The 23,528-nt window shown below is 47.0% G+C and overlaps 1 long non-coding RNA gene across 1 annotated transcript in view; it reads right to left on the reverse strand.

The window, feature by feature from the left end:
• Window positions 1-3,049: 3,049 nt before the first annotated feature.
• The window catches only part of LOC129386526 (uncharacterized), a 40,144-nt gene continuing 19,665 nt past the window's right edge, over window positions 3,050-23,528 (reverse strand). The window contains exon 3 of the long non-coding RNA XR_008613886.2: window positions 3,050-3,304. This is a non-coding gene — a long non-coding RNA (uncharacterized lncRNA). The remainder of the gene's footprint in view (window positions 3,305-23,528) is intronic.

Here is a 23,528-nt window from a genome sequence, read left to right on the forward strand (position 1 = left end):
CGTCACGCGACGTATCATTTGGGCTATGTTGTGGCCTGTGGATTTGAGGGTCTTGAGTGTCTGTAGTGCCCTCCCGTCGCTCTGAAGCCACAAACCCAGGACTCGCATCGTGGGTACCTCTCGGACTGATTGGCCCTCAACCACGATGTTAATCGATCCTCTGGATTTGCAGCCTTTCGCGTGTATCCGGATGACCTCAGATTTTTCGGGTGCACACTTCAGGCCACTCCACGTAGAAAATTTCTCCATCGCTAATACTGAGCAGAGGTTCCCCTAGGGAACCTCTGCTCATCCACAGCGTGATGTTGTCCGCGTAGAGCGTGTAACCTAGGTCGGGTATCCGATCCAGATCGCGCGCGAGGTGACACATTGCCATGTTGAAGAGAAGAGGAGATAATATAGCTCCTTGAGGTGTTCCTTTCTCAGGCATTTTAAATAAATCCGAAGTGATTTGGCCAATACTGATGCTTGCCTCGCGGTTGGAAAGAAACGCTCTTAAGTAATTGTATGTCCGCTCACCACAACCCGCGAGTTCGGGTTCCTCCAATATTGCGTCGTGAGAGACGTTGTCGAAGGCTCCTTTGAGGTCTAGTGCTAGGACTAGTCTCTCGTCGCCGTACGGTATATTAGTTAGAATTTCTTCTCTAAGTAGGAGGAATGCGTCCTGGCAAGATAAACCCGCGCAAAATCCTATCACGGAGTCCAGGAACCAGCTCCGCACTTCCAGGTATCGCTACAATCTGTTATGGATACCCTTTCACAGAGCTTACCCAGGCAGGACGTGAGCGACACCCGCCGTAGTGTATCAAACGAGGGATTCCTTTTTGGTTTGGGAATCGTGATTATTTTAGCAGATTTCCACTCTTGGGGCAAGTCTCCCTTGGCCCAGCACTCGCTATTGAAAGTCTTTGTTATTTTAGCTAGGGCTACCGAATCCATGTTTCGAATCATTGCATTTGTGATTGAGTCTGGGCCCGGTGCCGAGTTTTTAACGGCGGATTGTGCCGCCTCATACACTTCCGCGTACGTTATTTCTTCGTCTAATTTAGGGTTCGCCTCCCCCGCGTATTGTCTCCTCGCGTACGACGATCCCGTGGCAGGTGAGGGTCCTATGTACTTTTCCTGAAGAGCCTGGACTAGATCTTGGTCTGTACCCTCGAAGTTGTCTGCTATAATTTGGAACTTCTTGTTATTCTCAGTACGCGTGCTCATCGGGACTAACATGCTTCGTAGTATTCGCCACGTAATGGTCGTTCCCAGAGTTCCTGATAGGGTGCCACAGAACGTCGCCCACCCGTTTTTAGCGAGCTCGTTGGCGTGGCCTTGGGCTTGCTCTGCCAAGAGAGCGATGCGTTGTTTCAGGTGTTTGTTTAGACGTTGTCTTTTCCACCTCTTCGCCAGTTTCCGCCTCTCTTCCCATAGGCTGACCAGGTGAGAGTCTATCACCGGCACCTCCGCTGTACGCTCAGTGGCTTCAGTGGTGTCCCCGTGTGTTCGTCGAAGGAATTCAGTCCATCCTCGCATGTTGGTCGGGGCTGTATCCGACTCCTCCAGCGCTCTCTGGAGTTCTCTATAACGAGGCCCAGTCAGTTAATTTAGTCATTCCTATTGTTCTCCGTATGTTAGGCGTGAGAAGCGCTACTCGGATTATGTCGTGATCGCTTCCCAGGTTTTCGTCAAAGGAAACACCTTGTGCGTCTCTGATGTTAATTGTAAAGGCACGGTCGGGCGCCGTGTCTCTGCTGACGCTGTTACCCTTGCGCGTCGGTTTGCCGATCTGATTGATTGCCCGTAAGCCCAAGGCCGTTGCGTTGCGCTCGAGTAAGAACTCTTTGGGCGACGTTTTCGCGTATCCCCATAGTATGTGTGGTGCATTAAAGACACCCACTATCACCGCCTTATCCCTGGTGCCCGCTAACTTTTTTGTTGCTGAGAGAATGTGGGGTAGGTCGTCCCCTTTGGCTTTGGGAGGACTGCACAAATTTGTGATTATTGTGTGTGCCTTACTTCGTTTCTTTGGCATCACACTGATAACTATGGAATTAGTCTCTCCCTCAGTTTGCGGAAGTGTTAATAATTGAGCGTTTATCGACTTGCTCACCAGCATGGCGACCTTCGAATTTTGAGGATCGCTCAAAGTGTAGTATCCCTGCAGTTTGGCCGGCTTGGCCCTGACCTCCTGCGGACATATCACGTCCGGAACGATTCCGGAGTTTTGGTAAACTGGTGAAACACTGCCGCTTTCCTGGAGAAGGAGCGGCAGTTTCATTGCCATATCTCTAATTGTTCTGAATTTTGTATTCATTGTGATTTATTTGCGTGATTAGCCATGTTGCCCACTCTTATTTTAAGCCCGTGACGTTTCCGTGTCCGAGCCGTTGGATTCTGTTACGCAGTGGCTTATTTTAGTTTTTGCTGAACCCGCTCGTATCGCAATTGCGCGCTTTTTGGTGGGAACAGCCTTCGAGACTGCCTTAAGCTGTTCCGCCACGAATACCTGAATACGTAGCGTCAATCTGAAGAAATAGCCAAAACGAAAGAGGTGGCAGATATAAACTCCGTCTCCGCGCAGTCTCCGACAACCCAAATTTCAAATAACGCTTAGATAAACGGCAGCGCAGATCCAGACAATGATCGCGGAAAACTTAAAAATATTTATGCATGAAATGATGACTTTAGTTGCCCAAAGGTTAACGGAAATTCAAAAACTATGCACGAACGACTTCGAGAAACACAAGGTCACGTAAAAGAGGTAGCAAAGAGCTGTGACAGCATACATATATCTAGTGCCACTAAACCACCACCACTTGAAGTTCGCCTCTCGTAGAGGTGAGCCGTGTGTTGAATCGGGTTCTGAAAAACACTTTGCAGTGTGTTTTAATCGTACATGCGGGACCTCAGAGTGGTTCGACTCAAGGCTAATGCATTTCTATCGCGTTTACCTCTAAATCACCACCAATTCTTTTGCAGAAAGGTTACCTAAGTTTGTGACATATTACAAGCACTCTGGAATTCTTCCAATAAATATGGTACCTGTTTCATGGTAGATTACCAACTTTATTTTGTCCGTTCAGTAAATCGCATAATGATAGGGACGCAGGACTTACAAGCATTTTATAAACTCCAAATAGTGCACTGCATCCTGTGGGTAGGAAGTGTAGGAAGTCGCTACGCGGAGTCAGTCATTCCTATATAGTGCAGCATCTTCTGTTGGGAGCACATGTGCCGTTCATAGGTTTCCTTAAACCGCATGTTAGGTTTTCCTTGCAGCGTCCTCCATTTTTTATGCACGTGTATTGCTTGTCTGGCGATAAGGAAAATAAAATGTGTTAGTACCGTGGTAAATAACTTAAAGTCACTCATCAATTCCTTTTGGCAATATATATTTGAGTTTCTCTTGCAGGTTCGGTGAAATTTCACGAACATGATCGCGTACACTCGTTTAAGGAAAAGTGGGAGAAACTAAACGGCAAAGGTAGGGAAGCTTAGCGGCTCCACGTTGATATATACAGGGTGATCATATTTAAACATTACATAATCTTTAAAAATTGCGTGCTGCAGATAACGAAATAACAGACCTTCAGCTAGATCATTGATGTAGACATTACATGCTCGATAAATCATGCAAATACACAAATAGTTAACAAAAAATCACAAATTATCTTTGAAATAAATAATTTACGGCATAAATGGGAATTTACGAATTGTAGCAGGTCACCTTGCAGGACGTATACACTATGAATGACTTTTGCTGAATGGCGCCAGTTTAAAGAGATGCCCCATACAACTTGCCGTAAAAGGAGCAGTGCTGTTCCGCGTACTTTTTTAACAAAACGGTGTTTTATGCATGCAAGCACAAAAGTGACTGCAACACCCATGTATTTCGTCCCACACTTTTCGAAATAATATTTAGGAACTGGTGTCATTCTGGAAATTCAGTTCAAATGAATACGTCTGATAAGCACTCCAGATAAAATTCGGAAGTGTGCCGTAAAATAATTAAAAAGTGAATTGGTGAGTTGGTGCTAATTAGTTGCATACGTGTGGCGATTTCTCGTGCTAGTAATTTTCGCCTCTGCGAAGAATGCAGCTCAAGGACGTTAATTATGTTGTCTGCAGCAGAGGATTTTATGAAAATGGTAAAGTTGAAAATTATCTCCTAATAAATAAATTATATTTATATATATATATATATATATGCTTACGATCTTGCGAGCTGCGCTTTTACATGGGGAACCTAATTTTACCTGGTGTCTGTAATCCCCGCGATCATTTTCTACCAGAACAGTAATCAGGCCACTGCGACACGCGGGGGCCGGTGTCGATTTAGCCTTAGGCATATGGCAAGGAGGAAACCGGTCTCAAGCACCATGCGGTAGATGACACGAAGGTAATGTCCCACGCTCGCGGTGAAGCGTAACCGGTGGTCCGCCACCATGAATCCAGATAGTAGAGATTTATAAGTGAGGGTGTTTAGGGGTGAGCAGTACGAGCGGGCGAGCGGAGACGCCAGCGGAACGCCGCACGAAAGGAAGCGCTTTAGCTCAGCGATCCCTCGTTCGGTCGAGCGGATTGGCAAGTCTACATGCAAGCCATGTTTTAGGGGGAGTGACGACACCAAAAATTTCATTTCTACTTACCGCCAAATTTCGTGAGTAACCATTGTTATTCCCGTTCTCGCTAGAAATCGCGAAAGCTTTCCTGCTTTTCTTTTTCAGTCGCGCTCTGATGTACTCATGTTCGCACGCGAACAAATAAATTTCTTCAATCTACTTGTATACCAATGCGCACACAATGCCTGCATACATCTTTAATATATTAGTTGCGTTTTCCTTTTCTTTTACCACATCAAAGTTCTTCTTGTTCTATTGCATGTCATACGGCACGTCTAAAGCAACAAGATGTAAGTCTCTGATTTGTGCTCGTCGTAGTATTATCGCACACCAAGAATGTGAACTATTTCGACACGCGTTCTTGCCTATCTTTATCAGGCGACCGCGTTTCAACACCTAACAAAGGTTATCGCGCAGCGCAGGATGCACCTGCATGTATCGGAAGTTTCTGAAATGTTATCAATGATCCCATCTGCTGTCTGTGACCGAACGTTGTCTAATCTGATTGCATGTGTGCGCGACGCGTATAATGTAGAACTTTGTGGAAGGCACGCGGGTCCCAGAGATTACTCGGGAACATTCGACGACTGATGTATAAAAGCTGACGCGCTTGACGCGCTGATCACAGTTTCGATGATCGCCGACTATATTCGCCGCTATCGTTGCGCTATAAGTGTAGCCTGTTTTCGTGGGCACAGGTTCGCCCAATAAAGGTTAGTTTTGTCTTTCACAGTATTGCTACTGGGTTCTTCAACATCACCACCACGTGCTTTGCGTTCGTGTACCACAGGCCACAACAAAGCCTTGACCCAAGCCCGCACGCGAAAGACAACACTAACGTCGCCAAGAACCAGCGAGGTAGCCGCAGGCTGCAAGGACTGCCCACAGAGCACGGACTTTTGCCTGAGACGACCAGGCAGGTCGTCACCCAGTCAAGCTCAATGGCAGACCCAGCGTCCTCCATTGTGCTGCAGCAGCCCAGGGAGCCTCCGACGTTCCGCGGTTCAACATTCGAGGACCCGGAAACCTGGCTTGGGGCATACGAGAGGGTCGCTGCTTTTAACAGCTGAAACAGCGACGACAAACTTCGTCATGTCTTTTTCGCATTGGAAGACGCCGCCAGAACATGGTTCGAGAACCGAGAAGCGCCGCCTTAACGACAGGGGACCTGTTCCGAAGCAACTTCCTGCAGTCATTCACAAGCGTCGTACGCAGAGAACGAGCCCATGCACTACTAGAAACCCGTGTGCAGCTGCCTAATGAGACAACCGCGATCTTTACAGAAGAGATGGGCCGCCTATTACGCCACGCCGACCCGGAAACGTCCGAGGAGAAGAAAGTCCGCCTACTGATGCGTGGTGTAAAGGGGGAAATTTTCGCCGAAATGGTACGAAGCCCACCGAAGACTGTCGACGAGTTTCTTCGCAAGGGCACTAGCATCGAGAAGACACTCGAAATGCGGAACCGGCAAATCAACCACCGCACGAACTCGACAAGCTACGCCGGAGTTCAGTCACTGGCCACCGACGACCTGCGCGAGGCTATCCGAGCGGTTGTGCGGGAGGAACTACAGAATCTGTTCCTGTCATCACAGCCTCAAGTGGCTTCGATTGCCGACATCGTACGTGAGGAGCTCCAACAACAACTCCGAGTATCCCCTGAATCGCCACAGCCTCAGCCGCAAGCGATGACATACGCCGCTGTAGCCCACCGTCACGTTCCCCCTCCGCGCCCACGGCAGGGCCCAGTGACGACACAGTTCCGTCGTCCACCACCACCCCCGCCGCCAGCACACCAACACATCACCCAACGAGGCACTCCCAGGAAGACTGACGTTTGGCGCGCCACCGACCACCGTCCGCTTTGCTATCACTGCGGAGAAGCCGGGCACATCTACCACCGATGCCCATACCGGGAGATGGGACTCCGAGGGTTCGCCGTTAACGCGCCGCGACCACAGATTGGCGAACGACCTCGCGATATCGCCGACTACCTCGCCGCCACTCAGTGGAGCCCTCGACGACCGTCCCGTTCGCCGTCACCAGGCCGCCACCTGTCGCCGCAGCGCTGATCATACACCGGCCGAGCCCGGGGCCGCTCTGCGAGCCCATATCCGGAAAAATAAGAAAGCAGCAACCAATAAAGGTGCGGTTGCTGCTCGTCCAACTGACGAAGATCCTCCGCCGCCGACGAAGACGACGAAAAGACTATCTCGACGACATAATAACGACATGCCGCCGCCCCGACGACGTCAAGAATCCAAGACTACGCCGGCGAAAGACGACGTAATGATGCTACATACCAACCACAGGTCAACGCGACGCAGCCATGATCCGACGCCAAGACCTAACTGTAACACAAGACAAAGAACCTCTGACCTCGACGTGCTTTTCGACGCCACGCAGTTACCACCTTAGTGGACACAGCGGCCGATTACTCCGTAATGAGTGGACCCATCGCCGCGAAGTTGAGGAAAGTTAAGACTCCATGGCAAGGCCCCCCAATTCGGACCGCTGGAGGACACCTCATCACGCCGACTGGAACCTGCACGGCAAGAATTACCGTTCATGACTGGACTTACCCTGCCACCTTCCTTATCCTCCAACAATGTTCACGCGGCGTCATTCTCGGCATGGACTTCCTAAACCAATACGGTGCAGTCATCGACCTGAAGTCGAAATCGATAACGCTGCCGGAAGATCAAGCGATGCCGCCGGAGAGCTCTCGTAGCCACCATGCCTTGATCGTGCTCGAAAGTAAAGTCAGCATCCCGCCCCGCTCCAGCATTATCATTTCCGTCGGCACCAAAACACCTGCCGACGTAGAAGGCGTCAACGAGGGTGACCAACTCCAACTGCTAGACCGTGAAATTTGCGTCGCAGGAGGGATCGCTAGACTGCACGGAGGAAAAACGAAAGTGTTGCTGACAAACTTCAGCCAAGAGTTCAAACACATCAACAAGGGCACGACGATCGCGTACATCGAGGAACTTCTGCAAAGCCGCAATGCGTCTGTACTCTCGGATTTTGCCACATCTACCCGACGACCATAGTTCCCGAACCAGACTTCGACGTAAATCCAGGTCTCACCATTAGTAAGCAGCGACAGCTCAGAAGTCTTCTCCGAGGATACAAAGACTGCTTTTCGACGTCATCGAGGATTCGACAAACACCAGTTGCAAGGCATCGCACAATAACCGAAGAGCGCGCTCGACCACTCCGCCAGCGCCCTTACCGAGTTTCGACGCGAGAACGCGAACGTATAGCACAAGTCGACGAAATGCTGCGCGACGACATCATCCAGCCGTCAAAAAGTCCGTGGGCCTCTCCTGTAGTCCTGGTGAAGAAAAAGACTGAACCCTACGTTTCTGCGTCGGTGAGCATCGACTGAACAAGATCACGAAGAAGGACGTGCACCCCCTTCCACGGATAAACGACGCATTGGATCGGCTCTGCAACGCTAAATACTTCTCGCCGATGGACCTTACGTCTGGCTACTGGCAAATAGAAGTCGACGAAAGAGATCGCGAAAAGACGGCCTTCATTACGCCAGACGGCCTCTACGAGTTCAAGGTCATGCCATTTGGACTATGCTCAGCGCCTGCAACGTATCAGTGCGGCATGGACACGGTGTTAGCAGGATTGAAGTGGCAGACGTGTCTTGTTTACTTGGATGACGTCGTTGTCTTCGCCGGAAAGTTCGACGAACACCTTAGGCGGCTTGCGACAGTATTAGAGGCCATCAAGTCATTAGGGCTCACTCTGTAGCCGGAAAAGTGCCGCTTCGCTTATGATTACCTTCTGTTTCTAGGCCACGTCATCAGCAAATCTGGAGTACGCCCCGACCCGCAGATGACAGCAGCCATCGCAGCCCACTGACAAGAAGGCAGTGCGTACATTCCTTGGCATGTGCGCCTGCTATAGGCACTTTGTCAAGGACTTTTCACGCATCGCGGAGCCGCTAACACATCTAACCAAATGTGATGTCGCGTTCAAGTGGGAAACGCCGCAGACCAAGGCATTTCAAGAACTCAAACGACGCATGCAGTCGCCGCCGGTACTTGCACACTTCGACGAGGACGCCGATACCGAAATCTACACTGACGCCAGTAGCCTAGGCCTCGGTGCCGTCCTAGTCCAGAGGAAAGAAGGACTCGAAAGGGTGATATCGTATGCTAGCCGGTCGCTGTCAAAAGCGGAAAGCAACTATTCTACGACTGAAAAGGAATGCCTCGCCATCATTTGGGCTACAGCTAAATTCCGCCCTTACCTATATGGCAGGACATTGAAAGTCGTCAGCGACCATCACGCGTTGTGTTGGCCAACTTACTTAAAGCACCCTTCAGGACGGCTGGCGTGGTGGAGCCTCAGACTGCAAGAATATGACGTCACGCTAATCTGCAAGGCCGGACGAAAACAGTCTCACGACGACTGCCTATCACACGCCCCCATCGATCTCCTGCCGCAGGATGACGAGGACGACGACGGCTTCCTCGGAATAATAGGCGCGGAAGACTTCACTAAACAGCAAGGAGCAGACCCGGAGCTAAAAGGCCTAGTAGAGTATTTGGAGGGGAACACCGACGCTGTCCCTAGGGCATTTAAGCGCGGATTGTCTTCGTTCACGCTACAAAACAACCTGCTCGTGAAGAACTTGTCGCCAGTCCGCGCCAGCTACCTTCTTGTTGTTCTGTCAGCGCTGCGTCCAGAAGTACTCCACGCCCTACATGACGATCCAACCGGGCACCTCGGATTCTCCCGGACATTGTCGAGGATACAGGAAAGGTATTACTCACCGCGTCTGACCGCTGACGTAGCTCGTTACGTCAAAGACATGCCGAGACTGTCAGCGACGCAAGACACCACCGACAAGGCCAGCAGGATCACTACAACCGATCGAACACCCTTACCGACCATTTCAGCATTTCAGCTTCCTATCTTACATGCCTTCAGCTTTGCTTTACTGATTGCGATCAAATTCACTGCTTGATTCACTGCACAGGTTACCTACGTTGGCTTTTTACGTCAGCATGAGTTACTTTTGCTTATTGGTTTGCATTGGTAAAAGCATTTATTTACGGCAATGAGTTCGGCACAGCTAATATACATATACATATGCGAGTATTTATACCGGGAGAAGAGAGTTGTAACGCAAAGGAAACACAAGGATGCGAGAAGCCACATAGACAGGTCGCGCACGCAACATTGCTGGCGACAAAATTATTTATTTTGTATACCAAACCCCGCTGTATAGTTCATATGACCGGCGATACGAAGGCGCTATAACGTAAAACATTATCAATTTCTTTCTTTTCCATTTCTGCCACAAGCCCTCCACGATCGCACAAAAGTCTATCGGGCCACCCGCACTGTCTGTCAAGCGGCAACAAGAAAACCTACAAAGTTCGCCATCCAATATGACGTGTACAAGCTGATAATACATAACCAGGCCTAACAAAAGCATAGTTATCATTCCCAATTATACACCTTTTTCGCAATTAGCCCTTCACTGTTAGTCAAAAAATTTTCGGGCTGTGCATGCCTTATGAAAATGACTGTTGAAATGTTGTTGGCATATTGTTGACGAATTGTTGACTCAATAGCCTTTTAACAATACCTCAACAAGTATTGAAACCACAGAGCAATAATTCAACAGTAAAGTTGTTGGGCAGTTCACAACAAAAAAGTCGTTGACTAACTTTTGTTAATATATTGTTGAATAGTGTTGAGTATTATTGAGCCATTGTTGAGTAGTTTCCAACAATAAAGTCGTTGACTAAATTCTGTTGATATATTGTTGAATAGTATTGAGTATTATTGAGCCAATGTTGAGTAGTTTTCAACAATAAAGTCGTTGACTAAATTCTCTTGACATATTGTTGAATAGTATTGAGTATTGAACCATTGTTGAGTAGTTTCCAACAATAAAGTCGTTTGCTAAATGTTGCTAACTTATTGTTGAATAACAGTGAGTCACGAGCAATATTGAGTTTCGAAGTATATGTGAAAACACACGAACATACGTATGTGTGCGTTTTTTGCATATATATGTTGCTTTACTGATCACCTTTCACCATTGCATATATACAGGGTGTTGTTTCACGTTACTTGAACCATAGACGTATATATACACGTGTTTCAGCTAACTTTACTCAGAGTTTAAAATATGCCGATGCACCATAAGACGATGCGACCAAATGCATGTTGCTCACTCTTATATGTGTCACGCTATTCTTGTATTTTTCCTAAGTAGTTAATTAGTCAAGAAAATTAGCCATTCGGAAGGAACAAAGTTAGGCGAAAAATTCCAACTAGAAAGTTCTAGAGCACTTTGTAAAACGTCCGATTAGGCCATTTCTAACTTTCTATGTATTAAGTGTTAGTGTTTTTCAGCTTACTGCGGATGCCCGCGAAATACAAAAAATATCACCTGACATACCCGCTTGCGCGCCGTGCTTGCAGCGCTCTCAAACGAGCATACCATCGAGCAGGGTGTGTTGCCGCTTAAAAGGCGACAGGGCAGTGACGAAGGCGTTGGCTGTGGTATTGACGCCAGCGACGTGCTTCCCTCGCTGCGGTTCATGATGGCGATAAACAGACGGGTGTTCTCACCGGTTAAAAGGTACATGCTCACTTCGCCTGGTTGTCACGCGATGTCACAAAGTCTCGAAGACAACCCCCGTCAAAATGACTTGTACTCCACCTTGTTGTTCTGTTTTCTGAACCACTGGTTATTACGTTGGCTAGGTGGCTAAGAAAACAAACTTTTTCTGAATAGCCAAAGAATGCCTCGATCGGAAAACAGTAAAATATGCCTGCCTGCTAATCGCTTTGGTACTGGCTACTGGGAGTTACTGTGCAGAATGAATTTCCCAACGTCTAATAAAACATTTTCTGTGGCAGTATAACGTTACCCAGACCATGCGGCACGCACAGGTCATCGATCAGCTAACTATTCGCTGCGGATCCGTATTAGCGGCATATTTAACGTTCTGTTGCAATCTGCGACATTTTTCGATGAGGCACAGCAAGCTAAGTAAGGATAAGTGGACCGATTGCAGGCACCGGCATCTGCTTCCTCTTTAGATTATCTACTTTCACTTCCCTTGCTCAGACCCACTGAAACCTTCCGCGCTTCTGCGCGCTCATCGTCTCTTGCCAGTTTATAAATAAAAAAATAAAATAAAAAAGAACCTGCGGAGGTGTGCAGCGCGATTTCCTTTCAAAGCAAACAAGCATGACCGCCTTGAAGCAACTACCCGATGTTTGCGTCGGTGGTAGCGCAAGTTCGACGTCAGTAGATTGGGTTAAAATCACAATGAAATAGTTTTACGTTACATGACCCCAGATCGCGTCGAAGCCATTAGTTTTACCAAAAGCAGAAAAAAAAGAACAATTCGAAGCTGAAAGCTTCTTTACTAATGGCCATTGCTCCGTTACACTGTAACACCAATTTAGCAGGAAATCTGGATCTTTAGGCCACAACGCTATCGATGACTTGCATAGGCATAATTCAAGAAGTGCATCGATATGATGAGTCTTGACAATTAGGTGGGTAACCTTGTCATTACATCTTTAAAGAACAACACTATTATAAAATATTCCGCAGCAACGACCGATCTGAGAATCAAGTGCAGGGAATCAATCGGGTGGAAACCACCTTGGGGTTATGTTTTCTTAACCACTCGTTATTACCTTAGCTATGCGGCTAATGCCGTATTTTCCGCACAAGCGAATGCCGAAAGTTACAAATCAACTGCAATCTACGAACTTATCCGTATGCTTTGTTTATTTACTCTGTTTTTACTGTTCTTGCCAGATGTGTCTTATTACAAAGGCTTCCTAGCTTGTGGGCACTTAACATATAACATTTATGTTATTATGAAGTATTAGTTTCTTAATGTATGATATTTCATGAATATGGGAGACTGAGATGATCTTCTTTCTTATCTTGAATTGCAGAGTTTGGGTTGGAGATTGGTCCGTTTTTGAACGTATTTTCTGGAGCTGTTTTTTCTGCTACTGACACCTATACGCGGGTTAGATAGCCAGCTTCCTGTAAACGCGAGCCCCGGTGCTGAAAACGTTGTTTCATTAGGTGCGGGCAGAACATCTGTATGCACTAATGAAGGAATCATTATTATCGTAGCAATTAAAGAGCCACTCCTTGCGTGTCTGTGCCGTCGCCGTTGTCATGATTTGCAGTTTTAAGTCAAAGGGCGATAACACCGTTTCTGCGCGCCTTATGCAGCATGTGAAAGTGAAGGCGTGCGAGGGGAGCAGACGATCGTGGCTCAGTTTCACTGCCGCCTACTGTTCCCTACTGCCTACCGCTCACTACTGCCTAGAACTGTAGTAGAATCAGTAGTTTGTGGGAGCACACGCTTACCACCTCAGCTTTCTAAGTTACAAGGAGGCTTGTTTGAAGCTCGAGCCACGCTGTACTTGGTTCAAATTTTTAAACGGTCGCTTTTTGATATGATGTAATTATTTGCTGCACTCTCAGTGAATTTAGGTGTTGTAATGGGAATAATGCACTCTACACGGTCGTACAAAAAGGGTTTCTACCAGATGAAGACATTGTTTAGGCAATTTGCAACGCAAATGTTGCAACGCAACATTTGCAACGCAAATGTTGCACCACAGTGTGCTATATCTCAATATCTATTCATAAAAAATGTCGGTTTTTCGTGCCCTAGCTTTTTCAACTGCATTGTGTGCAGAAACATCTCGCTCTTAAATAAGAAATCCTGTGGTGACACACTTCTGGTTTGGAAAGCAAGCGCACCAGTAGGTCTTACTGGTGCGCTTCCAATGCATTCCAATGCATTCATAATTGTTGCTGTAATGGTGGCGGCTTCAAAGCCAACAATTTCATGTCCTAGACTCAGCTGAAGGTATGGACACAGTGGTTAATTCTTTTGATGGATATTGTACCTGTGACGGCAATTTCCGTTTCCACCGGCCCTGGTTTCGTCTGTGGTGGGCCAGACATTCAATGAGAGCTCAAGGCATGTTCTAAATTTTACAATGAGATCCCTTGTTTGGCTTCCTTTTCAATATTTTCTTTTCTGTAGTACATTTCCCCAAAGCTAGACTACAATTGTACGAGTGCAGTGGTCCATCAATACGTAATTTCAGATGGCTAAAATCCAAACTTTTTCTTACTCAGAAAAGCCATGCTCGACTTGTATGGAAAGTAGCACATGCCTTAAGCAACAGCCTATTGAGAAGGCTGAATTAAAGCACCCCGGCTCTGCTGCTGCTGCCTCATGTTTGCATGGTTGTTGCGACAGGTGTAGGCATTTCATATTTTTCTCTTGTTGTAGGCGACCAAGTGAAGAATGCTTGCTTAATTTTGTAGCCGATATACAAATAATTACGCTTCCTGTCGCAAACTTAAAAAAGTTCATTTCGCCAACATTTTTGACACGGTTTGTTACTGGGTTTGCGGTCTCATTCGTTCAGTTTTTGCCGGATTTTTGCGGATACGAAGCAATACACTGTGCTAAGAAATTATGCCGTTGTACTTGTTTGAAACACAACATCTACACAATAATATTGCGAGGCATGCTACAGGTTGTGGCCTTGTGCTACGGAATGCACTAGAGAGACCGCGCAAATTATGGTATGGTGTGGTGACATCTACTGCATGCACTGCTGTGGCGTCACTAGATTGACGTAGAAACAATGATATATAACTTCTAATGCCTGCGCTTGCAATGCAGACGCTAGAGTATGCAGAGTGCTGGCCGTGGAAGTTTGCAAAGTATTCGCTGCATGCTAAGCTTGCTTGCCTTATGTGCCAACGTCACGACCGCCTGGTACACGCCGCTGCTGAATCTATTAGCAGCTTGCGGTTGCATCCATGCAACTGAAAACTAATAAAGGCCCGAGCATTTACAGACAGTGATTCCTTATTACAAACGTAGATGGTCTCCCTCACTTTGCTCCACGACACGCACATGATAAAGTACAAAACGGTTTGTCTTAGATTAAACACCAGTTTGCCCGCCATTTTTGTGTACGGAAAGCATAATGTGTTCACGTGGTATTTTTATAGTGCGTGAAAACTTGATAAAGCCGAAATACCCCGACAAGCGGACAACACATTTTCGGGTTTGTGAAGCAACCTTGATATTGTTCAGCTTGTTGTTGTAACTCCACAGCATGTTTGCCAGCCAACTTTTGCGGCATGCTGAAGACAGTAAAATGTTGTGCTAAAGGTTCAGTAGTATACACAACTACGGCCTGCCACTGACAATAATATCTATGGAAAAAGTACAAGAACTTGGAAGAAAGGTGAAAAAATTAGAGGATGATATACCGTATTTCAATTTGGCATCAGAATGGGCAGGCGACTAACTTCAAACCAAAGCACCATATGGCAATGACAGCGATGTGTTTCGATGGGAGACCTGTGATATAACCAAGCTTTCAAGGTATATACTGATAAGCTCTTACTCATGGCATAGCGAGTGCCTGAGCTTTGGTAGCCCTGATGTCATTAGATAGCACACGAAGGTTTATTGGTCAGTTGCCTGCTCCTAAAGCAACTGCTGCAATAATGTTTAATAATTTTTGATCGCCTCCATACCTGACTGAACTGGCAGATAGCAGCCGTGTATGCATGTGTACTGTCTGCATGTGTTCAAAAGGTATTTTGTTTATGAACAATGTTTTAGTGCCGAACGTTCCTTAGCTGTGTACATGCAGGCCTAACTGATCTTGCCTTTATTAAAATTTATTTTATAAGTAAGAAAGGTGGCTTTTGTTTTTCAAGGGACCGTTGAGCGCTAGTGCAAACATCATATTTCATAGGTCTGCTTTGAGTAGACACGGCATATATAAGTGGCATGCAGATATTCCAATACGCTACTTGTAGTTTGAGAGAAACATTTGCCAAGTATAGTCACAACTTTAAAGAGTGCAAGCACATATGCATCCGGTCATCTTTTCATCCAAACAGTGCGCTTTATAGTTTGCAGAAAAGTATATCTAGGACAACAGCAACAATGCACTGAGGAAGGAAGGAGTGGTAGTGCAAGTGTTGTAGAATAATAAAATATTCTGTGAAAGGCTGTTTAGTTAGTCATTCTAGAAAAATTTTAAAGAATATTTGTGCGCTATCAGAGTTCTAATCAGTATGCTTGATCATGTAGGAAACTGTAGCCTTGTAATAAAACCCCATCGCAAAGCTAAAAAACTCGCCCAATATGCATAAATATCAGATTGATAAAGGGAAGTGATGATTTCTGGATGTCTACATAAAATACAAGGTGCAGAATTTTATCAATAGAGCCACGTAGGGATTCGTGAAAGTGGGACACATGAGGGAAACATAAAAGCAGTGGTCAAGCTTCAACATCTAGGATACATAAAGTACGGTAGCAGATGGAATGCATTAACGATGGACACTTGAAACGAACATGAAAGCAGTGGACTAATTTCAACGTGTAGGAAACAAAGGTCGTTTATTCTTGCGATCTCCATGAAACATACAGGAAACATAAAGGATACAGTCATGTTATTAAGGATGGACAGATCTCTCACCCATCTGTAGCGGCATTTGCATAACTGAACCGGCACTGTGTCATCACTTCTGCTCCTAAAAATTGCGACAAAGTGAACTTTACGGTTGATGCCCCTGGTTATTACTGAATAATTTAAGTGCAACCAGTAGGTGTGCCAACTATATTTCAATATATATATATATATATATATATATATATATATATATATTGAAGCGAATATGAATATGAAGCGTATTAATAATTCTCATACTACTTGCCCCGCGCGCGAAAGCGGCCAGCCCGGCCGCGACTTAGCCAGGAGGGTGGCGCCGAACAAATCGTTTGAGACGTGAAACGTGAACGATCTCCGAACCACGATAACGATGGTCCGAAGAAACGTCTATGGGAGTAACGCGATAGTTCATGCGGGATGTTTGTTCCTCAATAATGTAGGGTGCAAGGAAGCGGGAATAGAACTTCTCACACAAGCAGGGTCTCCGAATGGGCGTCCAAAGTAGCACTTCCTCTCCAGGACGAAAGGAGACGTCGCGACGAGAGCTGTCGTAACTTTGCTTGCGATCTAGCTGACTAACTTCTGTGTTGAAGGGAGCACGTTGACGGCATTCCTCAAGTCTCGGGACGAACTGTTCGGGAATACTGGCCGAGGTGTTAGTGGGCGCATTGAAGAAAGCGGCGTCGATGGTGAATGTCAGTAAGCGGCCGTAAACTATGTAGAAAGGTGAGTACCCCGTAGTTCGTTGGATAGCGGTATTGTGAGCAAACGTCACAAAAGGTAAAAGTTTGTCCCAGTTGTCGTGGTTTGGCCCGATATACATTGATATCATATCTGTTAGAGTGCGATGAAATCGCTCTGTTAAGCCATTTGTTTGAGGGTGATATGCAGATGTCGTCTTGTGAACTGTGCCGCAAGCTCCGAGTACTTCTTTGATCATTGTTGACAGGAAAGTGTTGCCGCGGTCACTTAACAGTACACGAGGTGCACCATGACGCAGCACAATGGCATCCAGAAAGAAGGTAGCAATGTCTGAGGCTGAACTAGAGCGTAGAGGAGCGGTCTCTGCGTAACGAGTGAGCTGGTCAACAGCTGTCATGATCCATCGATGACCTGCCGGCGTTATGGGCAGAGGGCCGACTAGGTCTACCCCAACGATGTCAAAGGGTGTCTCGGGACATGGTATGGGTTGTAAAAGCCCGGCAGGAGGCGAAGTCGGTCGTTTCCTCTGTTGACACTGGACGCAAGAAGCGACGTACTTGGCCACGAAGGTAGACATGCCTGGCCAAAAGGAACGGCTCCTAACGCGGTAGTATGTCTTGTGCAAACCCAAATGGCCAGCAGATGGGTCGTCGGGAAAGCCTTCAAGGATTTGTACGCAGCGCACGTGGAAGAACAGGTACCCAGCGGTGTCCATCGGAGTTGTAAGTGTAGCGGTGCAGCACATCGTCGTCGACCTTAAATAGTCGATGTCGACGTAATCTCGCATTTGGTGCAGAAGTAGTTCCGCACAGGCGTTGGATAATGCTGTTGCAGTAGGGATCAGAACGTTGACACGAGGCGAGCTGAGTGACGCGATTGGAAGATAACGTGCCAGTAACCGCGAGAGGTAATACCGAGAGTGGAGACTTTGTCTCATCATCAACTGGCGAGCAATGGAGAGATGTGCTCGAAGGTAATAGTGGCAGGGGGCAGCGAGAGAGAGCGTCGGCATCTTGATCTTGATCGTACTTTTGTCAGCGGACCACCCAGCGACCAAGGCGTCCAGACAAATTTTTGATTGACGACAACCAGCATAAGGCATGGTGGTCTGTTATGACCGTGAAGTGGCGTCCATAAAGATATGTTAGAAAGTTTTGTATCACCCAAACTACTGTGATACATCCCTGCTCTGTGATCGAGTGGTTATTTTCGGCAGCCGTTAATGCGCGGCTGGCATAGGCAACAACTCTCTCTCGTGTGGTGGCATCACGCATTAAAAGGACAGCACCGATCCCATGGGCACTAACGTCGGTGTGCAAACAAGTTGGTGCGTTCTCATCGAAGTGGAAGAGGACAGGGTTGGTGGTTAATGCTTGCTTGAGGGCTTGCAAAGAGAGTTCGCAGCCGTCTGTCCAAGGGAAAGCAGTGCCCGACGTGAGCAACTTGTGCAGCGGCGACGCCATGGCAGCAAAATGATTGATGAAGCGGCGGAATTAAAATGCCAGGCCCAAGAAACTTTTTAATTGTTTTTTTTTTCATTTTCAGGGCGAGGGAAGCAAAACACGGCAGCAACGTTGTCGGGGTCTGGTCGAACGCCACTTTTGGTGATAAGGTGGCCCAACACTTTGATGTCCTTTCTTGCAAAATGGCATTTCTTTGTGTTGAGTTGGAGTCCAGCGTTGGAAATGCATGTGAAAACTACGTCGAAACGGTCAAGGTTCTGACGAAAAGTTGTAGAAAAAATAACGATGTCATCTAAATAGCACAGACAGGTCTTCCACTTAAGGCCGCGTAAGACTGTGTCGATCATGCGTTCAAATGTTGCAGGAGCATGACATAAACCGAAGGGCATGTCGTTGAACTCGTAAAGTCCGTCTGGTGTTGCAAACCCTGTCTTGTCCTTGTCCGCTTCATGCATGGGGATTTGCCAGCACCCGGATCGAAGATGTAGACTAGAGAAATATTCTGTACCCTGGACGGAGTCAATGGCATCGTCGATTCTTGTCATCGGATATACGTCCTTGCGCGTGATCTTATTAAGGGCTCTATAATCAACGCAAAATCGTACAGAGCCCTCTCTCTTGCGAACAAACACAACAGGAGACGACCATGAACTGGACGATGGCCGAATTATATTCCTCTTGAGCATGTCATAAACGTTATCCGCAATGATTTTCCGTTCTACTGAAGACACGCGATACGGGCGGCGGTGTACAATCGAACCGCTTTCGGTTTCGATGCGATGTACTGCGACGGAACTATGCCCCAGAAGCTTGGAGTGAACGTTAAATAAGGCACTATATTTGGGCAGGAGTGCCAAAATGTCTTCTTTCTGCGCAGCAGTCAGATCTGGATTTATCGCGGCCGTTAAAGCAGCGTCAGCAGTATGATCATAAGCTGTGGTAGACAAAGGGGGTGATTCGGTGTGAAGCGGTACCAGCGAAAGAGGTTCGGTGTCAGTAAGACAAATCACAGTAGTGCCCTGGGAGAGCACACCTGGCAAAGAAGTAGGGTTATGAACAGCGACGAACGCTCTACTGTCCTCAAACAAGTGCCAGGGTAGCAGTAAGGCTAAGCCCACCAGGAATACAGCGACCTCTCGGTGCAAGGAACACATCACCATTAGGAATAGTGTCGGAAGTCAGGGTGAATATGCTCATTGCCCGCGGGAATGAAACAGTCGGTAGGCGTGACGAAACGTAGGCTGTGAGCATCGAGAGTGGATGAGCCTTCAGTGTCCGTCATATGAATAGTTCGCTGACGGCAAGAGATGAAAGCTGAAGCGGAAGACAAGAAGTCCCATCCCAAAATCATCGCGTAGGTACACGAAGACAGCATGACAAACCGAATGTGGTGAAGAATGCCATCAATGAAAACACGCGCAGTGCAAACTCCGGAGGGCTGAACAAGAACTGCATTAGCACTACGAAGGGGAGGGCCATTATACGGTTTTTCCACTTTTCGCAATCGAGAACACAAGTCTGTACTTATAACGGAAAGTGATGCGCCTGTGTCAACCAAGGCTTCGGTTCGGACACCTTCAACACACACAATAAGTACATTTGGTGGGCGCTCCGGAGGAGTTTCACGATGTCCAAAAGATGCAGCTTCCCTTCCTGAAGCTGCACCATTTAGCTTTCTGGGCGGTGATCGGATGATGAACTAGCCGGTCGAAGAGGGGAAGAGGAGCGCCGCATCGGTGAGGGAGAGCGACGACGCGGGAAACGCAATGAACAGGCAGCGTTGAAGTCCTGTGGAGATGGGGAACGTCGTTGATAATAATCGTAGTAAGAACGCCAACGTTGTGGTACAGTGCCAGAAACCTCATCCCTTTCAAACCCGTCATATCCACGCCTTTCATCTTGCTGACGGCGTCGGCAAAACCTTGAAATGTGGCCACGGATGCCACAATAGTAGCAAACCGGTCGAGGTGGGCTCCATGCGTTGTAAGACGGAGTAGGTGGTGGTCTTGCAGTGATAGGATTAAGGGAGATGTGCGGTGCAGGTGCCTGTTGTGGTGGCTGCTGGGAGGGTGGCACTATAGAGGCCACCTGAGCGTAAGTTGGCGTAGGGATAGGGTGCGGGCTCGGGACTTGCAAGCAGGTCAAGGCAGCTATCTCTTCTCTCACGATATGGCGTAGGCCGCCACCGGGAGGTGTCATATGAACCTCAGGAGGGGCTGACGAAGCGTGGGCGTGCAGTTCCTCACGGACGATGGAGCGGATCAAGGCACGTAGCTCGCTGTCATTGGACGCCTTGAAATGAGATGTGTCAAGGTGTAAGCGGAGCATCTGAAGCTCATCGAGACGCTGACACGTACTGATGATGTCTGCGACGGTAGTGGGGTTTAGCACTACAAGAGTGTTGAAGGCCACAGTCCCAATACCCTTGAGCAGGTGGCGTATACGGTCAAACTCTGCCATGAATCAACTCTGTCAAACTCTGAAGCGCATGAATAATGCTCACTACATATATACATATATATATATATATATATATATAGTGAGCATTATTCATGCGCTTCAGATTCTCACCTGTACATACTCATCACCACCGTTTTGGCGCCTGGTGGTGGGGCTCTCACTCGAGAGCAAAAAAGCAGAGACTGGCTGCCTAAACCTTGTCTCACAAGTGGTGGAGTGTGCTGTCCGGTTTCTTCGTCCTCTCGCTACCGGTCTCTCTCCAGCTTATATATATATAATGTTTGTATGTGTGTGTACATACATATATACATATATACTTGTATCATAAATAAAACACCTACAAATGACTAATAAAAATAGAGCCTCTCAGTTTTCTTTTGTTTCGTTCGTGTGTGTGTGTGTGTGTGTATCAAAAGAAGCCAACAAGAACAACACGGGAGAAGTTACTCGTATATTCACTAACTGAATTAAAAAAATTATAAATCACCCACCGTTCTTGCTCAGTGGCTATGGTGTTGGGCTGCTGGACACGAAGTCGCGGGATCGAATCCCGCCCACGGCTGCCGCATTTCGATGGGGACGAAATGCGAAAATACCCGTGTACTTAGATTTAGGTGCCCGTTAAAGAACCCCAGGTGGTCAAAATCTTTGAAGTCCTCCACTACGGCATACCTAATAATCAGAAAGCGGTTTTGCCACGTAAAACCCTGTAATTTGATTTTAATTAAGAAAGTATAAATTATAGGAATTGAAAGTGGATGCAAAAACTACTTGCTCCATGTAGGGAAAAATCCCATGTCTTCGCATCATACGTGCGATGCTCTACCAATTGAGCTACCACGGGGCCGTTTTTCCATGCAGTTTCTGAGGCATTTATATGTTGCAACTAGAACTAACCCTTGGAGTGTTAGCCAGCGCCACCACTCACAAGCCTTGGTGGCAGATGTGCAACATCCCATCTGCCGCAGACGTCATGAGTACGTGATATTATTGGGTGAAAATAAGTGGTCAATAAACATACATATGCTAGCTGACAGCATGAGCTCTGCCAGATTCCAGACCCTCGTTATGTAATGCACGAGAAGAAAGGGGTTAACCGAAGGGCCTGATTTTTAAAAATCATATGAGAAGAAGCCAACAAAGGCATCAAGATCAACACAGGGGAAATTACTTGTACTTACTAGTTGAATGAAAAAAGTTATAAATAATGGTAAGGAAAGTGGATGAAAAAACAACTTGCCGCGGGAAAGGAACGATCCCGCGTGTTCGCATTAGGCGTACTATGCCCTACCAATTGAGCTTCCGCGGCTCCGTTTTAACATCTATTTTCCGGGGTATTGAGCATGAACGCTGTTAGTTGCCGTTGTCACCGACGTTCCAGTCACCCTGAGTCAAAAGCCAGAGCCGTTATCCGGGAACTCAAACGAGAACATCGGGGCAAGTTTCCGAAAACAAAACGAGATTATCTGGGCAATCAGTCAAAACATGAAAATAATGCGGCCCCTGTGCCCCGAATTTTTGTACAGGAGCACATTACACAAGCTACCACTGCCAGTGCGAATGTTAAATGACAAAAAATATTGCTTACGAGTCCTTCATCATGTTTATTCACGATATCACTCAAGCTGTAGCTTGTAATAGGCTGAAGTTTCATTTGTGATTTCTAATAGCGACGTTCGAAAGGAAGATTCAGAGCACTATAAACTTAGCTGTCATCTTTTGGCGATGAGCGCAAGGGGCCCGCGGGTTCCGCAGCGCAAATTTTGCGTCATCTCGATGAGATGGTGCCACGCCGCGTGGCACCACCTTCAGGAGCTTGTACCCACCACAGTACTTTAAGCGGATATGGTACTGCGCTGATAAACACGATGCCGCGGAATCAAATCCCGTCCGCGCCTGCTGCATATCGATGAAGGCGACATGCAAGACCGCCCGCGTCCCGTGCGTTGGCGGTCGTGATATAGCCCCTACTGGTCCCATTTAATGCGGAAACCCCACTACGGCGTGTCTCAACATGAAATCGTGGTTTTTGCACGTAAAACCAAAGGCTCCATTCATTCTTCTACTGGCTGGGTCGCGGGCTCTCTCTCCCTAGCGTCTTTCGCTGCCCGTCGTGCGACTTTCGTCCAGTATTTATCTTCAAGATGGGCAGCGTCCATATGAACCGGTGCCCAGAATGGAGTGGTGCGGTGGAGTGTGCCATTGCGAACATGTACTACACCATTTTAAAATTGTAGCTAGTATCATCTCAAACCAATCTCCATTTCGTATGGGTGGGAAGCCCAACCCGAATGAAGGAAAAAAGAAGTATACGATACGAGCGCAGATGAAAAACTGGTTTATTTTTTGAAACAAGTGATTAAACATACAGAGAATGTGATCATGTGGAGTGACGTGCAGAAGTGGTGAGAAGGTGTCAGCCTATCTCGCCATTCAAAAACTGCGTTTCTTTTTCATGCAGAGATATCTTGGATAAAGATAACATCCATAGATTTCTTTATCCTACCCCTAGAAATACGTTCAGTCAGCAACTCGCCCAGCTTGCTGTGCTAATTTAATCTCCTTTGTCGGCTGCTAATTCATGCTTACATCTGCTCTCGATTACGGCAGGCCAGAAATTCGTATCTGTTAGTACTTTAACGAACCCTGGAAATTTTAGGCCCTCGGTTAAACCCCCTTTCTTGTCGTTCACACACACACAATATATATATATATATATATATAATACGAATTACTATGAAAGTAAGTCTAAGAGCCTGGAAATT

The sequence above is a fragment of the Dermacentor andersoni genome, chromosome 4 (genome assembly GCF_023375885.2).
Source record: "Dermacentor andersoni chromosome 4, qqDerAnde1_hic_scaffold, whole genome shotgun sequence".
NCBI classification, from domain to species: Eukaryota; Metazoa; Arthropoda; class Arachnida; order Ixodida; family Ixodidae; genus Dermacentor; species Dermacentor andersoni.